Source organism: Thermobia domestica, chromosome 8 (assembly GCF_964235325.1).
Source record: "Thermobia domestica chromosome 8, izTheDome1.hap1.1, whole genome shotgun sequence".
Taxonomy (NCBI): domain Eukaryota; kingdom Metazoa; phylum Arthropoda; class Insecta; order Zygentoma; family Lepismatidae; genus Thermobia; species Thermobia domestica.
Genome location: NC_137461.1, coordinates 58,859,037 through 58,875,671, shown reverse-complemented (window position 1 = coordinate 58,875,671; position 16,635 = coordinate 58,859,037). Strand labels below are relative to the sequence as shown.

Sequence of the window (16,635 nt, the reverse complement as noted above, 5' to 3'; positions counted from 1 at the left end):
AGCAGAGGTAGAATAGTCAGTTCCCCTTTTTGTAGTTTTAAAAAAAATGATTATTGAAAACTGGAAATTAAGAACTATGGTAAAGAGATAGGTTGAGAGTTAGAAAAAAGGATAGAACGTAGATTTATATGAAAAATGTGTAATTCTGGCTTCATTAACAGGCAGTTACTTACCTCCGTCAATCAATACTTTCTGACTTTCTATAGTGTCAAAGGAATTAGAATATCAACAGTGGTGAAATTACACAAAAGTGGTAATTAAATAAGTGAGTCTACTAAGATGTTCTTACAACAAGAAATAAATTGCACTTTTGCTGACGACTGTACATAAGAAGAATAAGCTATAAGGATAAATCAAACAACGTTGATAAGTGATCTCGAAATTTAGTCACGAGGGGCTATAGTTTAATCAATCGTTCGTTCGCTGTCACCGTTAATCTTATTTTATTATAAACTAGTTAAATATACCCACGCTTCACACGGGGGCTGTATTTGGAAGTTAAAGCCTGCGGGAGTATCACCATTGATCTCAGCGACCGCGAAAACTATGGATTTGATACTAATATCGGTCATTTTGGATTACTTTTATATGTCTCGGTATCTCAACCCCTTCCCTTCCCCCCGGTGACCCCTGGCCCGGAACCGAATTTGGAAGTTAATGCTATCGGAGTTTCACCATTGATTTCAGCGACCGCGAAAACTATGAATTCGACACTAATATCGTTCATTTTCTACTACTTTTACATTTCCCGGTAAACGCCCCCTGAGATCCCCTGGCTCGAATTTTGACAAATCGTTTAACTCTGGTCTGGAGCCTGGACCAAGGTCTTCGTGACTAAAATTTGATAACTCTCGTTTAATTCATCTGGTTTCCAAGCCGGTTTCAGTAAATGCCCCCCCCCCCTGAGACCCCCTGGTTCGAAATTTGAGAAAGGACTTCGTCTTGATCTGGGGCCTGGGCCGAGGTACCCCTGTCGAAAATTTGGTAACTCTCGGTCCACTCATCTGGCCCCCAGGCCACACACAGGTAGACAGACAGACATACACACAAACAAACTCTTTATTTTATTTATATTATAAGATTAGATTTGATAGAAGATTATAACAATGCATCTAATGAAGTAAATGAGGGTGATATTAGCATAATCAGATTCATTGCTATTATTTTTCATCGTCATTTTAGTAACAATCATTACAACGATCTCTAACTCAATAATTATGGGTGATATTAAATTAATCAATGATTGATTGCTGTCACTATTTAACGTTTTTATTACAATTGTCCCGATCGCCCCCCTGGATCCGCCTCTGCTTCTAACATAATAAATGCGGGAGATATTAAAATGGTCAACGATTAGAAGTTAACACTATTCATCGTTAGCGATCTCTAACATAATAAATGCGGATGATATTAATATAGACAATGATTTATGGCAGGAGTAACCAAGGGCCAGGCAACTTGAGCGCCTGCCCGGGGCACCACAGTCAGGGGGCGCCAAAGCGAGCCTCAAAATGTAAATTTTGTAACTTATTTTCTACTGACATTTTGGGTTTCTACTGTCGTAAAGTAGCGACAAGTATATAAACTTTTTCCATTCCACCATGGAAGAAGAGATTCATAGTACTAGAGGGTCTGTATCGACATGGCATGTAGAAGAAAGATTGGACCCATACCTTGTATTTGATGATGATGATGATGATGATTATTATTATTATTATTATTATTATTATTATTATTATTATTATTATTATTATTATTATTATTATTATTATTATTATTATTATTAAGTTTGAAAATGGATTTAGACCTAAAATATTAAAATCAGTATAATAAAATGTAAAATATAGGCTAGGAATAGGGGGTGCCAAAAAGTCACTTTGTTCGGATGAAAATTTTTCCTTGGTTCGCCCTTGATTGATGGCTACCACTATTGATTATTATCTTATTAACAATTATTACAATGTGATCTTTAACACAATAACTACGAAAGATATTAAAATATTCAATGATTAGCTGCTATCATTATATATTGATTGTTCTTTCGTTAACAATAATTTACAATTATCTCAAAAGACAAGAAATGAGGATCATATTAATCGATCATTATCACTATTCATTGTTATTTTATTATCGATCATTATTATTATTTTTACCTTAAATTTTAATACGGGTATTTTGTATACGACTGTAATTTAAGATTGAGTTTAAAGGTGTCAGGGACACACCCACAACGCACCACTCACCGAGTCCAGGGGTCCACTAAAAGAAAAACTTACTAATTCAATACATTTGTACATTTTCTCAGTAAAACTATGCTTGTGTAACATGATGTAGCATGATTTGATCTTACCCTTCACCTGTAGCTACTCTTTCTCTTATGAAAGAAATCTAGTCTTCTCTTTCTCACTCTCTCTCTCTCTCTCTCTCTCTCTCTCTCTCTCTCGAGTTTACAACTTCAATCAGTTATAATTCTTTATTGGAAAAACATACAGACTTGGTTTGTATGTCATTATACAAGTACTGCAAAACACTTCACGGTTTTTGTGACAAATCCATTATGGCTCAATGTATGCATCCTGGACATATCCCAACGAAAGTCGATTTCCTGCCAAACACTAGCCAGCATTTCGGGGGTAACGTCCGCGATGGCTGTTGTGATGCGATGTTTCAGTTTATTAACATTATCAGGTAGGGGAGGAGTGTACACCTTATCTTTCAAAACCCCCACAGAAAGAAGTCAAGTGGTGTGTAATCTGGAGACCGTGGCGGCCAGGCAATTGGTCCACCACGACCTACTCACTTATCTGGGAAACGCTGATCAAGAAATTCTCTTACGTCTATCAGGTAGTGCAGCGGGGCGCCATTGTGTTGCCACCATAAGTGGCCATCGTGGTCATCTTCATCTAAGTGTGGAACAAGGAAGTTATGGAGCATATCAAGATAGGAGATGCCGGTGATGGGGCTCTCAGCAAAGAAGAATAGTCCTTTGCTCTGAAAACAGCACAAAACACGTTCACTTTGGGGCTGTCACGAACCAGCTCCACGTGCGCATGTAGATTTTCCATGTCCCAAATATGACAATTGTGTGTGTTGACTCGGCCGGAAAGGTGAAAAGTTGATTCGTCACTGAATGCCACATTGTTCAAGAATGACTCATCACCACTAATGCGATCCAATATGGTAGCACAGAATTCATGTCGGGTGTGTTTATCCGCTTCACTCAGTGCTTGAACCAAGGACAGTCTGTATGGCTTCATGGACAAACGTCTACGCAATACACGTCAAACAGTGATTTGAGGGATACCAGTTTCTTGTGATGCACGTCGTGTAGATTTTCGAGGACTGCAGACAAAACTCTCCCTAAGCCCATGGCTAATCATAAGCGTCCGCCACGCGTTTTTATTACTCATGTGTTGTTTGGAATACGTTGACTATATATATAAATGTGGATGGCTAATCACAAATGCGAAGGCAATAAAAACGCGGAGAAAAATCAGCTCGAGCGTATTTGGTGCGTTTCGGAACAATAGACCGCCTGCTGTTTAAAAGATGTTTAAAGGAAGGAAAAAGAGGAAAGACGTGTTGCTAGGCAAGGGGATTTTAGCAAGAAACAGCTGCTTGGAAGATGTTTTGTGCAGAGTATTGGGACTCTGCTATTATAGAGTTGGACCTGGCAAAAAAGACCTGGAAACCCTGACTGGTTCGCAGTATGATTTATAGCTCTGGAGAAAGTAAAATTACCGAATATAGGCACCTTGGTCACGTTCGCTATGGGGGCTAACTAACACTTCGAAAACGCATTTTCAAATAGCCTAACCCTAACTGCTTCCATCACATCGTCAGTCACAGGTGAGCGATCTGGATCTTTTGTGTGTCACACAGAACAACATGTTTCAACAAATGTCTGTTGTGATTTGTACACTGTTGGTCTGCTGAGTGATTCGTTGCCATATTGTGTGCGAAATTTGCGCTGTGCACTCGTTGCTGACTTCGTTGCCAAAACACGTACTTAGCTCTTTCCGTACCAGTGAAAGTTTCCATTTTCAACGACTGACCGGTGGCGCCGCGTGTGTTCAACTCCGCAACTACTCACTACGTGAGCCAAGCTTAAAGTATTTTGCAGTATAATGACATATAAACCAAGCCTGTATGTGATTCCAATAAAGAATTATAACTAATTGAAGTTGTAAACCCTATAAAGAATCACCTTGCATAGGTGGAAATATTTTACAATTAGATACTTATCGTCTTTTCGGATGCAGAATACCTAGGTAATACCCGCTCAATACTACATAGATGTAGTGGCTTGTAGTATTGAAATCACCTTCCAAAGCTTGCACCTCTCCCAACGAAAACTTCAAAGGTGAGCACCTGGAAGGAGTAATAATGTTCACAATTACTCAACCAAATTCAAGAGATCAGTATTCAGACTTTGTCCAAAGACAACTTGAATATATATATATATTCATAGATTATTTTCTTCTATATTTAATTAATTTGTTTTATTCGTTGTCCAGAACTAAATGAAATGAAATCGTTAAGTTTTACGCCCCACGATTATGCCGGCTAGGCTAAAGGAGACGGTAATGATGAGATAGGAATGAAATGGTGGAATGAAGAAAGTGGGAGGAAACGGGATAACCCCAAGGAAACCCACGCATACGGTGTTTGTCTTGTTGTAAAACTAGTTTACTCTTTAGAAACATGGATGCAACTCAATAATGAAACATATATAAGTACACTCTCTTATTCTTGATTCAATTTCTTTTTCGGCAAAGTGTCGAAATTAATTTCTTTATTTTGACTGAATTGTGAATATTGTCGATCACTACCAAAAGATATTCTATTGGAGAGATAAGGGAATCAGCCTTGTGAGAGATTATCCAGTGACGACGCTAGAGAGGGGCAAGGGAGGTGGGCTCCTCCAGATGGCATCTTCCGAATCCTCCCTTAATTACCGCTCAATAATTTTGTATTGTAATGAAAGTCCAGTAATATAAAACTATTATTTCTGGTATACAAAAAAGGCTTCCCCATTGCTGCCAGTTGAAACTTAACATTCACCTTAAAACGATGTACGTCTGTTAGTACTGTACCTGTTATTAAAAAAATCTTGCAGTAAACTTTTTTTTTTTTTTAAACTGATGCCAACTATCTATATACATATTATGAACATTTCTATTTGTCTACGATTGCGACTTTATAAAACGAATTTACAATACCAATTACGAATCGTGTGTGTGTGTGTAGATATATGCGCATGTAATACCAAGAATACGCAATTTTGTTCCATTGTACGTAGTTTCACCTCCCTTTTCCTCCTGCTTTTGAGACGAATAAGTGCGGAAAAAGGGGAAAGAAATAAAAAAAGAAGTGCATCAAAAAAAAAAAAAGCATACTGAGTACCTTTGGCACTCTTAAAAAGTTGGTAGAGGGAAGCCCCCACGTGCGTTGAGAACTCTTCGTTGTCGCGTGATTGGATCATTCCGTTTTTTTTTCTTTCTTTCGATTCTCTTTCCGGAAGTCGCCCCGGCAACGGCGTTGCTTTGTGGGCTTCCTGTTTTTGTTAAAAGGAGGGCTTTCAGGCCAAAAGGGAGAAGAAGGGCTTTTTAAGACGTCATTATGGGTTTCTCTCTCTCTCTCTCTCTCTCTGTCTGTCTTCTTATTTTTTCTCTCTCTGCAAAAGAAAAGTATTTGATGCAAGGAGGAAAAATATAAAGACAGAACACATCGTTTCTTCCCATAGTTTGTGAAAACATTCCAATACCAAAGAACTAAATTCTTGGTTTTCGTTTTTCGGTTTGGGTTTCTTTTTATTCTTCTAGACGCATTAGCCTCGCACTTAAATTTGTCTAAAAAAAAAAGTATAGGGCCTACTTTCTTAATTTTGCAACCTCCGAAGTGCTTTAGTCGGCCAGTGTGATATATATTCTACGGTGAGCGCATCTTCGATGGTAGACTGGGTTTTCCCGTTGTCCTTAATTTACGTAGTTCCTATTTGTCTCAGAATGCTATAGGTCAACAGCCAACATTCGAAAACGAACCCAGGACCATGCACAACAAAGGTAGGGGCGTCTTTTAAGGGGGGGAAAGGAGGGGCAATTGCCTCCATGAGTTTGAAATTTATATAGATTTTATCAATAGAATAGTAGCAAATCAAGGAAAAACGCTAAATTTTACTTCAAGGAGTTGAGTTGAGTTGATGTTGAGTCCAGCAGCGAGACTTGGACCTACTGATTAACGTGGAATCCCAACCATGTGACCTCCCGCCGGGAATCGAACCCGAGTCTCCCACGCCGAAGGCGCGTAAGCTAACCGCTTAGCCACGAAGGAGCTCTTACTTCAAGGAGTCTTACCTCCCCAAGGAAAATCTGAAATGATGCTCCTGAACAAAGACACTACGCTAACCATTCTAATAGCTGATAATATATACATTGACCATCTTGCTGGTGTAATGACTAGCGTGTATGCTGTTGGTGCACGTGATTTCCAGTTCGATTCCCGATGGAAGAACATTGTAAGTGCATTATGATCGTTCGATTTCCACCTAAATTGAAAGTTCTTGACTTAGTACTGAGAAGAGATTTACCAAAGTTAACAAATAACCAAAACTCATAGCCTTTACACTTTACTCACTTCTCTTATATCTCTAGCTAATTTATCTTAGTGTTTCATTTTACTGATTTTATTCTTATTTTAAAGTTATAACTTTTATCTAGTATTGTTTATTATTTAACTTTATTTTCTATTTGGATTTTCACGATAGATGAGGGGAGGTATAGTGGTTCAGTGCTAGAGCGTTTATCTCTCGTGTGTGGTGGGGTCCCTAGTTCGGTCCCCGGCTAAGTAAGTTCGTGGTGGACAACATCGTGTCTGTGGGTTTTCTCAGAGTACTCCCACTTACTCATTCCATCAATTCTTCTCTTATCATCTGCTACCTAAATCATCCCTTAGCCCTTAGCATAAAAGGTATATTTCTAACCGTTTGATGTTAACTTGAAATGAAATGAAATTTTTGTGTTTTACGTCCCACAGTTATGCCGGCTAGGCTAAAGGAGACGTTGAAGATGAGAAATGGATGAAATGGTGGAATGAAGAAAGTGGGAGGAAATGGGAGAACCCCGAGAAAACTCACGTACACGGTGTTTGTCCACCACAAAGTTCACTTGGTGGGAGCAGGGTTTGAACTCGGGACCCCATGCACCAGAGGTGAAATGATTCGAGTTAACACCCGGGCCGCGCTCTAGCACTGAGCCACCGCGGCCCGGATGTTAACTTGAATCCAGTGTTGGGAAGTAACGTAACGCAAGTAACGCGTTACTTGTAACGCGTTACTTTTTAAGTAACGTTTCCTAGTAACGCGTTACATTTTTTCCAAAGTAACTGTAACGGTAACGCGTTACAAATTTTTAAGTAACGTACCTAGTTTGCGTTACTTTTTTCGCGTTACATTTCGGATGTGTAACTACAATATATGTATATTTTTTTCGGAAACAAATGTTTCTTTCCTGTAAGTGAATTTCTCAGAATGAAACAATTGAGCATGAACTACGTATGTCAGTGACCGACAGTCACCGACACATATAGAAACAGATAAGTTCGTAGTGCCACTTGCTGTTTTTTTGAAGATTAGGACAGCTTTAGGGAAACGTGTACTGATTGCAAGCACCAGGAAGATTTTGTCGTAGATTTTGACAGCTCCAAATCAATACATTCAGTGAGTGAACTAGGAGTGCAATGATACCGGTAGTCTATTTTACTTTGATTGGTGTTGTTTTTATAAAGATGGAGAACGAAAATATTTTGCCGTTCGAACATTTGAAAGAATACTTTTTTCTTAAGAGCTGAGGATGATGGTGGACAGAATTTAAAAGTAAAGTGTCTGAAGTGCCCCGGCGGAAAATATTTATCAACAACTAGGGTGCCATAATTAACGATTTACAGTAAGGGGTTAATATGAATAAACTGTGTTCTGATGAGCAGACCTACTTAATTACTAGAAAATAGTTTGCTCATGGTTTGTAATATTGGAGTTCTTTCAGATCAGTTTGCTTATCCTAGAGTCCCGTTGATTATAGAGTAGTGTAATGTTTCTCTATATTCTGTATTTTTTATTTTACATAACAACATTATTATTATATAATTAGTTTAGCAGAATAATAATAAGCAACCATTTTTTCTAACGCATAGGGATGAGCACGTGTCAAGCTAAAACTCGAAGTCGAGTTTCGAGTCAAGTCAAGAGTAATATCCTCGAGTCGAGTTCCGAGCCGATTCAGTTTTTCGCGTCGAGTTTCGAGTCCAGTCGAGTTTGATAAATGGCTTGTTCGTTTTAAGTCGTCTTGAAATCATGGCCTGATTACACTGGAAAACGAAAACCATGAGAAATGTAAGCTAAACAGTAATATGAAAAACTTTTAGTGTTGCTCACGAGAGGGGACACTGCTCGCATCTCGTCTCGTCTCGATGGCGAGACCACAAGAGATTTTTTATAACGAACTCAGCTCGGCTCGGCTCAACTGAGAAGATGACTCGAGCCGGCTCAGTTGGGGTGAACCATCGGCTCGAGCTGGCTTGGTAGGGATGAGCCATTTGCTTGGTTCGGCTCAACTGAGCCGAGGGCTCTAGCCGAGTCGGTTGGGTGAGCTGTTGGCTCGGCTCACTTCTCGGTTCGGGTCGATAGTAAATGAGCTGTGAGCCGAGCTGCTCGAGTCGTTGACAATTCTAAACCCAGGCCGAGCAGTTTTGGAGATATTTGGCCAGTGCCCTAGAACTTTGAACAGTGTTTAGCTCGAGCCCGAATACTCAACCTAGACCCTGAACCCAAATTCAGAAGCTCGTGAACAATGTACTTGACTCCTAGACTTCACGACTACCGAGGTTGGCAATCAACTAGTTTTTTAGTATTCAAATACAAACCGCCTATCTTTCATTTTTATATACAGTGTTCTTATAATTAATAATAATAATAATAATAATAATAATAATAATAATAATAATAATAATAATAATAATAATAATAATAACAATAATAATAATAATAATAAAAGTTGTAGTAGTAGTAGTGTCATTGATAATAATTATACTGTCTATGTAATATACTTGAAGAATGGACTCGAAACTACACACTGGATTTGGCTCGAGTCGACTCGAAATTCGACACCAATTCGAGTCGAGTTTGAGGAAATTTTTCGAGTCGAGTTCTTGGGTCGAGCGCAAAGATGTCTGTTTCTACTCGAATCGAGTGTCAAACAAAACTCGCTCGAACTCGCTCGTGTCCATCCCTACGAGTAACGCAGTATGGCATTTTATCAATGTTACATTATGTGAAAATGTTCATATATAAAGTAAAAATTTGTCCTTGCATTTATATAAAGCGATTCAGAACGTGCAATAATAATAATAATAATTTTAATAACAATAATAATAATAATAATAATAATAATAATAATAATAATAATAATAATAATAATAATAATAATAATAATAATAATAATAATAATAATAATAATAATATTGGTAGTAATAGTAGTACGGAAAATTGAAGTCATAATTTTTTTCACATTTTTAAAGTTTCGGACCTAAAAGTAACGCGTTAGTAACGCGTTACTTTCGAAGTAAAGTAACAGTTACTTTTTGGGGGCAAGTAACGCGTTACTAACGCGTTACATTTTAAGAGAAAGTAAAGTAACTTGTAACGCGTTACATTTTTACAAGTAACTTACCCAACACTGCTTGAATCATTTCATTTTTTTAAGGGATAGATGATTTTTCGTCATATTTTGCCAAGCTTCTTTCTTTTTCTCTATTTAGCCTTTCTGATGTTATCTACTTAACTTGGTAGTTTTCGAGTGCACAAGAAATTCTGATTATTGTCATTTATCGTGATGGAGGCCAATATCCTCAATGCTGACACCCAGTGATGATGCTAGAAGGAAGCAAGAGGGGAAGGCGCTCTCCGTCAGTGGCATCTTCTGCCTTTCCCTTACCCTTTACTGCATCAACAAGCATCATGTGTTATAATGCAAGTCAAGTAATATAAAACTACAAAAAAAGCTGCCCCCCCAAAACGTCCCTGTCCCTTGTCTTGCTCCCCCCCCCCCCAAGGAATTGAAGCTGACATCTTTCTAAATCTTCCAATAAAAATATAAATCAATCAATCCATTAATCAATCAAAACTAACAAGAAAAGCCATGGCGTTCTTGTCATAAAATATCAGCAAGCCTAACATCTATAGACAATTTGGGCCGAATAGTGACACCGATTTCTGTATTACCGAATAATACTCGAATCTAAGATGCACCCTCATTTCTAAACTTCAAAAGTTTCGCCAATTTCTTGTATTCAATTCTAAGACGTATCCTGGATATTAAATGTAGTAACTCAGAATTAATTTGACAGTACAAATTAAGTCATACGGGTTTTAAACCATTTTGGCAAAAGAAAGTGCGTCTTCAATTCAAGTATATACTTATAACTGTAGGAGGCCCCGTTCAAGTTAATGGTGCTCGCAAGTAGGGTCGTGGGGTTTTAACCCTCCTGGACAAGATATTATGCAAAAAATGGAAAATGAAATCTTTAGTTTAACGTCCCATGATTATGTCCTTTAAGCTAAGGGAGACGATGATAAAAGCACGTGAATGATAATGATAGAATTGGTGAAACGAGAAGGTGGGAGAAAACAGGAGTACACTGAGGAAACTCATGGACAAGATGTTGTGCAAAAGTAAACATTAAGATATGCAAAAATGAACCAGCGCCCTTCATGAAAATCTACGTATGCTACTGTATTCAGATAGGTGTGTTTCTTTGTCAGATATCGCCTAACAAGACCTCAATGAGGATTTTAATACAGGTACAGGAGTTCAAGCAGAGTTCGGGGGCGGGGTGGGTAGGTGGTGGTGGTTAGATTAGTTCTCAGAATCAGCGCATGTGAGACCTAACAAGAGATACAAACATTTTACCACAATATACCATATAACACAGTGCAGTATCACCTGCTGTTAAAGCCAAGTATAGACAAGTATAAGCCTTTTTTTATACCTTGGCTAGTGAGAACAGACATACTTGAATTTATATTATTTTATTTTATTTTCATTAAACTTATTTTCAGAATAAAACTGAAAGTTAATAAGTTCAATTTAAAAATAAGGTTACTTATTTATTCAAATACTATATTACCTAAATCAAAGAGAAATAGACAAATTACTTGCAAACTTGTATCACAAAAGATTTCGTTACGCTAGTACTGGCAATTAATCTAGCATAACTTCGTCGTTAAAATATAAAGAAGCTTGAATGTTTGGTTGGAATTTAGTTTTCCTTTTCAGCACCGCAACTATATGAGACATGAACCTACAGTTTCGGTTGGAATCCTAAGCAACATAACGCTTTCAAATTTCTAGACTTTTTTCCACCGGGAATCGAGCTCAGGACCCCGTGCAACAAAGGTTTGCGTGCTTGTAATTAGACGAGCGAGGAAGGCTTAAAGAAAGCGTAATGCCAGTAATACTGTTAGTGTGAAATGATAGGTCATGAAGGCCCATAAATTGTGTGGATGTAAGGCTCCGTACTTATTCAAACGTTGGTGCGTATTAGCCTATGAAGAAAAGTTATTATTGGTCAGAACTATAGTCCAGGCACCTGACATCATAAATTTCCTCATGTACATATTTTACAGAAAATGGATGAAACCCTAAGATGCACTGAAATAAGGGTAGACAGAATAAAAAATTCCCTACCCAACGGGATAGAACTCGGGTCGTTCACTTGGTAAGTAGATGCCTTACCAATCACATTATCGCTGCTCTTACGATACTAAGATTATTATTATTTTAAAATCAACATTTCCCACTTTGCGGGGACTGTAACTTAAGACGGATATTATGGCATGTATTGTAAGCTGCCTGGAACCACAAACTAAACTGAATTGAACACTCATTTCTGCTTTTCAAATACTATGTGTTTTTATCAGTTACTAAATGTCTTTAATGTTTCCTCACCACTGTTTGAATTCTATTCAAAAACCTACAGAAAATAAAATTATATATAACACAGTGGCAGAACTTGAGGGAGGGATGTCACATTGGTAAATATATATTGTTACAAGTTATGGGAAGATAGCTTATCTAATGTATTAATTCTTGTTCATAGTTTTCTGAACCTGAAGCTTTCTTTCCTGAGAATGTAAGGATAAAAATTATATTTTCACCGAATGTGACTTCTCTCAAAAACCGCCACTGAAATATTTCTATCCAATCTCAATTTATATATATCAACCTTTATCTGAATGCTATTAACGAACTAATTACAGTTCAAAGAGTTATTGCATCCCAGATTCGGGAATTGAACCTGAAAGTACACGCCTCAAAAATACACACATTTGCCATTGCAATAAATCAAAATGGTATCAAATTTTACTTCTCACTTAAAAAAAAAAAAATCATTTTAAAGCATTTAATGCAATTTATTGATAGGTTTATCATTACTGTTCCCATTTGTTACGATTTCTGGGAGTGATTCGGGGGAATTCCCTCCTTAGCCACAAAATCCTCCCGAGGACAATACATCTTATCGTATTCAAAATAGATTCCCAGTATTTTTGATAATGCTACTTTCACCTCCAGTGTACTGAAATTCTCCCCAGAGAAAATCTTCTGAAATCACTGTTTCCCCATAGTAAACAACTCTTAAAGCACCTAGAAAGTGCGTTGAACATGAAATAAATTAAGAACGTTTGAGAGGAATTATTATTTGGTTTAGCACTAAGGACGTGTACCCAATTACTCTCAGTGCAAATTATTTAAGCCAATCCATATTGGGTATGTTTTTTCTTCTCTTCATTTTAAATTCTGTGTTTCAACCGAACAGCACCAGACGGCGTTTCCATTCCACTATATGAACGAACGGTACGTATTACACCAACAGCACCAATATGCTTCAGCCACTTATCGATCACAGGGCTCTAGGTCACGTGGCAGGTAACAGACCAATCACGTGGCGGATCTCAAGACCGAGGCGATGTCGGCAGGTGTGGCTTTGGGCCCGCCCGCTCGAAGATGGGAGACGAGCGAGCGATGTTGCCAAATCTAGTCTTTCTCCCCACTTAAACCACCACGGTCGATCGAATTCACTTCAGTATACGTGTGTTTTGTGACGGGAGAATGGAACGGGGAGGGGGAAAATAAAAGAATAATGATTTTTTTAAAATTAAAAAAAAATAAAATAATGAAGATCCATCGTTCAACTCCAGCTGAACTGTCAAAACACAAAAATTCTTCGTCAATAATGACTTTAATAGGAAAGAATCGGAACACGAGAAAGTAAGAGGAAAAATAAAACTTTTACAAATAAGTAACACATTTTTATTATTATTATTATTTCTTACACGAAAGAAACTGGAGTTCTCAATCGTAGACTGTTTACGTTACTCGTACAAATAGTAGCTAGTAAACGATAATTTAAAGCCTCTAAAAATATATATATATCTACTTAAAACATTTCTCCGTTAAGTTTCGTAGTGGACAGTAGGGTTGTGCTGATAGACCCAGAAGGTACAATTACATTGTGTGGAAAATGAAAGCTGATTTGGGAAAAGATGGTAAAAATTTTAAGCTAAACACCACTCTAAGTGTTTTTCACCATTTTACCCTCACGATGGCGGTAAATGAATGCTACTACTCCTACAAGACAACAACTACCGTCGCTACCAGTGTACAAGGGCTTCATTTGGCGTGAGAGAACCAGGTTCAATTCCCGTTGGGAGCTCATGTGGTTCGGATTCCACGTTAAGTTGTAGGTCCACGTCTCATATAGCCTCTCTGCTACAAGGGATGCTAAACTCAAAATCAAATCAATACAAGGGCTGCTAGTACTCTATAGCTGCGCAAGTAAGCAATCAACATGAGAAACAAACACAGGATGAAATATTCGAAAACGAAGTAATTGTGGAAGAAACAAATTTTGGAGCAAAGAAGGTAAACACAAGTTTCGGTATTCGAAAACAAAGCAAGTGTTGAGCTTCCTCATGACTAATAGGTTAGCGTACGCTTCTTTGACGTGGGAGACCCGGGTTCGATTCCCGGCGGGACATCCTGTGGTTTGGATCCAACGTTAAGCTTCAGAGACGCTAAACTGAAAAATCATGAAAATCAAACAACAAAGTAAGTGTTGAACAAAATGTTGGAACAAAGATAGTAAACATAAGCTCAGGTATTCAAAAAACAAGGAAAGCGTTAAACAACAGAATTTTGGAGTAACGAGAATAACCACAAAGTGAGAAATTTTAAAAGGAGATAAGTGTTAAACAAAATCTTGGAGCAAAGAGAGTAAACACAAACTGAGATATTCGAAAGTGCAGTGAGTGTTGGGAATAACAAAATTTTATTCGAAAAAATTTTAGAGCAAAGACAGTAAACAAGCTGAGGTATTCGAAAACAAAGAGCAAAAAAAGGCGAAAAACTTATGGACAGGGAAAAATTACACAATATGAAACTCACAGATAGTTAATATATAGGAAGACCCAAAAGTACGTATACACCCCTGTATTAATCAAGTATATCATTCTAGCTTATGGGTTTATTTGCTTTAGCTGTTTTGGGCTTTACCTGTTTGATAACAATAAGAAGTGATATAAAATAGCTACAGTACGGGACTGTACACCTACTTTTGGGCTACCTTGTATACATAAGTGTGATTGAATATTGTACGAATTATTAGACCAAGTATTCTAATAATGAGATATCTTACAGATATCTAGGATAAAAACACACATCACTGATATGTAAAACTCGTTAAGGGGACTATACAGTTCTAGTTGAACAGCAATTGTGTAAGAGTCCCTGGTAGGCCAAAGAGTAGATAAAAATATAGCACGATACAAGATTTTGGAAAAGTAGGATTTACTAACTCTTCCTGGACTTATTTGGTATAGACTAAGAACCAAGTGCTTTCCTTTGTTTCTGCTATAATGAAGCCGGAGTTCTTTTAACCGTAAAACTAATGGGTAATGGTAATCTGATATAAGTTAGTATTAATGTATATTATAAACCAGGGAGGGCTAAACCATAGTTTGCCGCTTTATCCAGTGGAAAGCAGGATTAAAGCCCATTTTATCAAGTGTATACCTGAGTGTTAAGGGGGACTATAGCCTCTATAGCCCCTCCTTGGATCCGCCCCTGTATATATATGCGGATATGCCTGTTGCGGATATGCCGTATTTGCCGTATATTTAAATAATCAATATTGCCGTAATAATTAAATAATCAATCTAGAAAGCCTAATATGTATATATTTAAAACACAATATTCCAAAAGATTACCTTAAACTACGGATAGAATTCCCCTGTAACTAATGGAAGACTCTTGCTCGACTTCCGGTGGGAGCTCATGTGGTTCGGATCCCACGTTAAGTTGTAGATCCATGTCTCCTTATAGTCTCGTTGCTGAATGGGACGCTAAGACCCAGCTCAATCAACCAACCTGAATTAAGGGTACTCCGAAATCAGGTTTTATATATACTAGTATTTAACTAGTATATATCGTTATTTTAGTAGTAAGCGTATTTGCAGATACTCCAGTTGTAGGTATTATTGAAGCAAGCGTTAGCGAAGTTTCTACCATTCAACTCGATTGACATTTGTGGATTTGTCTGTCTGTTGTGACATGATAACTATCATTAAACTTATCTGATTTTTAACGAAACTAGATATGTGCCTTTCTTCAACATGCGGAAATGGTCCTATGTGTTTGGGGTTGCAATTCACAAAGAATAAAGGAGACTACGCAGGTAAAAATTAACCTCATCTTGCATATTTGAACATTTCCTTACGAAGATTTTTTTTTGCAGGATAATCTGCCTCAAAAATTATCCGATTTCGACAAAACATGTTGCACAGTGTCTTAAAAGAAGATTCTGATTATCCAAAGAACTTGGAGTTAAAATCTCCCCAAAATTAAAAGCTGGATCTTCCCCTCCTCCGCTTTCGGAAATTTAAGTAATATGTTCAACGAAAATTTTATTTTAAAAAAAGTGTTTGATTTTGATGTAATATGCTAAATATTTTCTTTGAAGCTTACGTATTATTCCCTCTGGATAAACCTAAAATCATGGAAGAGCAAATGTTGGGTTATTTCTCCCCTTCCCCTTATTATTTTAAAGTTTCACGACATCTTTCTACAAAAAAAAAAAAAAAATCGATTTTTTGGGATTAAAAATTCTCAGAAATGAACGGTGAATTTACCTCTCTAATGTAGGATAAATACCGCAACACCATTAATTTACAACAGTATATTTCACGATGTCCATGGTAAAAAAAAAAAAAAAAAAAAAAAAAAAAAAAAAAAAAAAAAGTTTTGATGCAATATGGCGCATAGTTTTGGAAGCTTCTAAATTGTTTCCACTTCTTGGATTTAAAATCAATCAACAACAAGAGAAAAAAATTCCCCCATCCTACCCCGACGTAAAATAAATATATGTATATATTTGTTCCACGATTTTTTACATAATAGTAATTTCATTTTGAAACAGTGATATATATGTTTATTGAAACTCTCACATAATTTGTTAAAGTCAGTCAAAACTGAGCAGTCTCTCCAATATACACAGACACTAAGATGTTTTAAAAATAAATATCCT

The 16,635-nt window shown here is 37.2% G+C and overlaps 1 long non-coding RNA gene across 4 annotated transcripts in view; it reads right to left on the bottom strand.

Annotated features, from left to right (window-relative positions):
• LOC145692931 (uncharacterized) overlaps nucleotides 1–16,635 on the bottom strand; it is a 1,320,660-nt gene that overhangs the window by 862,386 nt on the left and 441,639 nt on the right. The gene's annotated exons all lie outside the window — the stretch shown is intronic.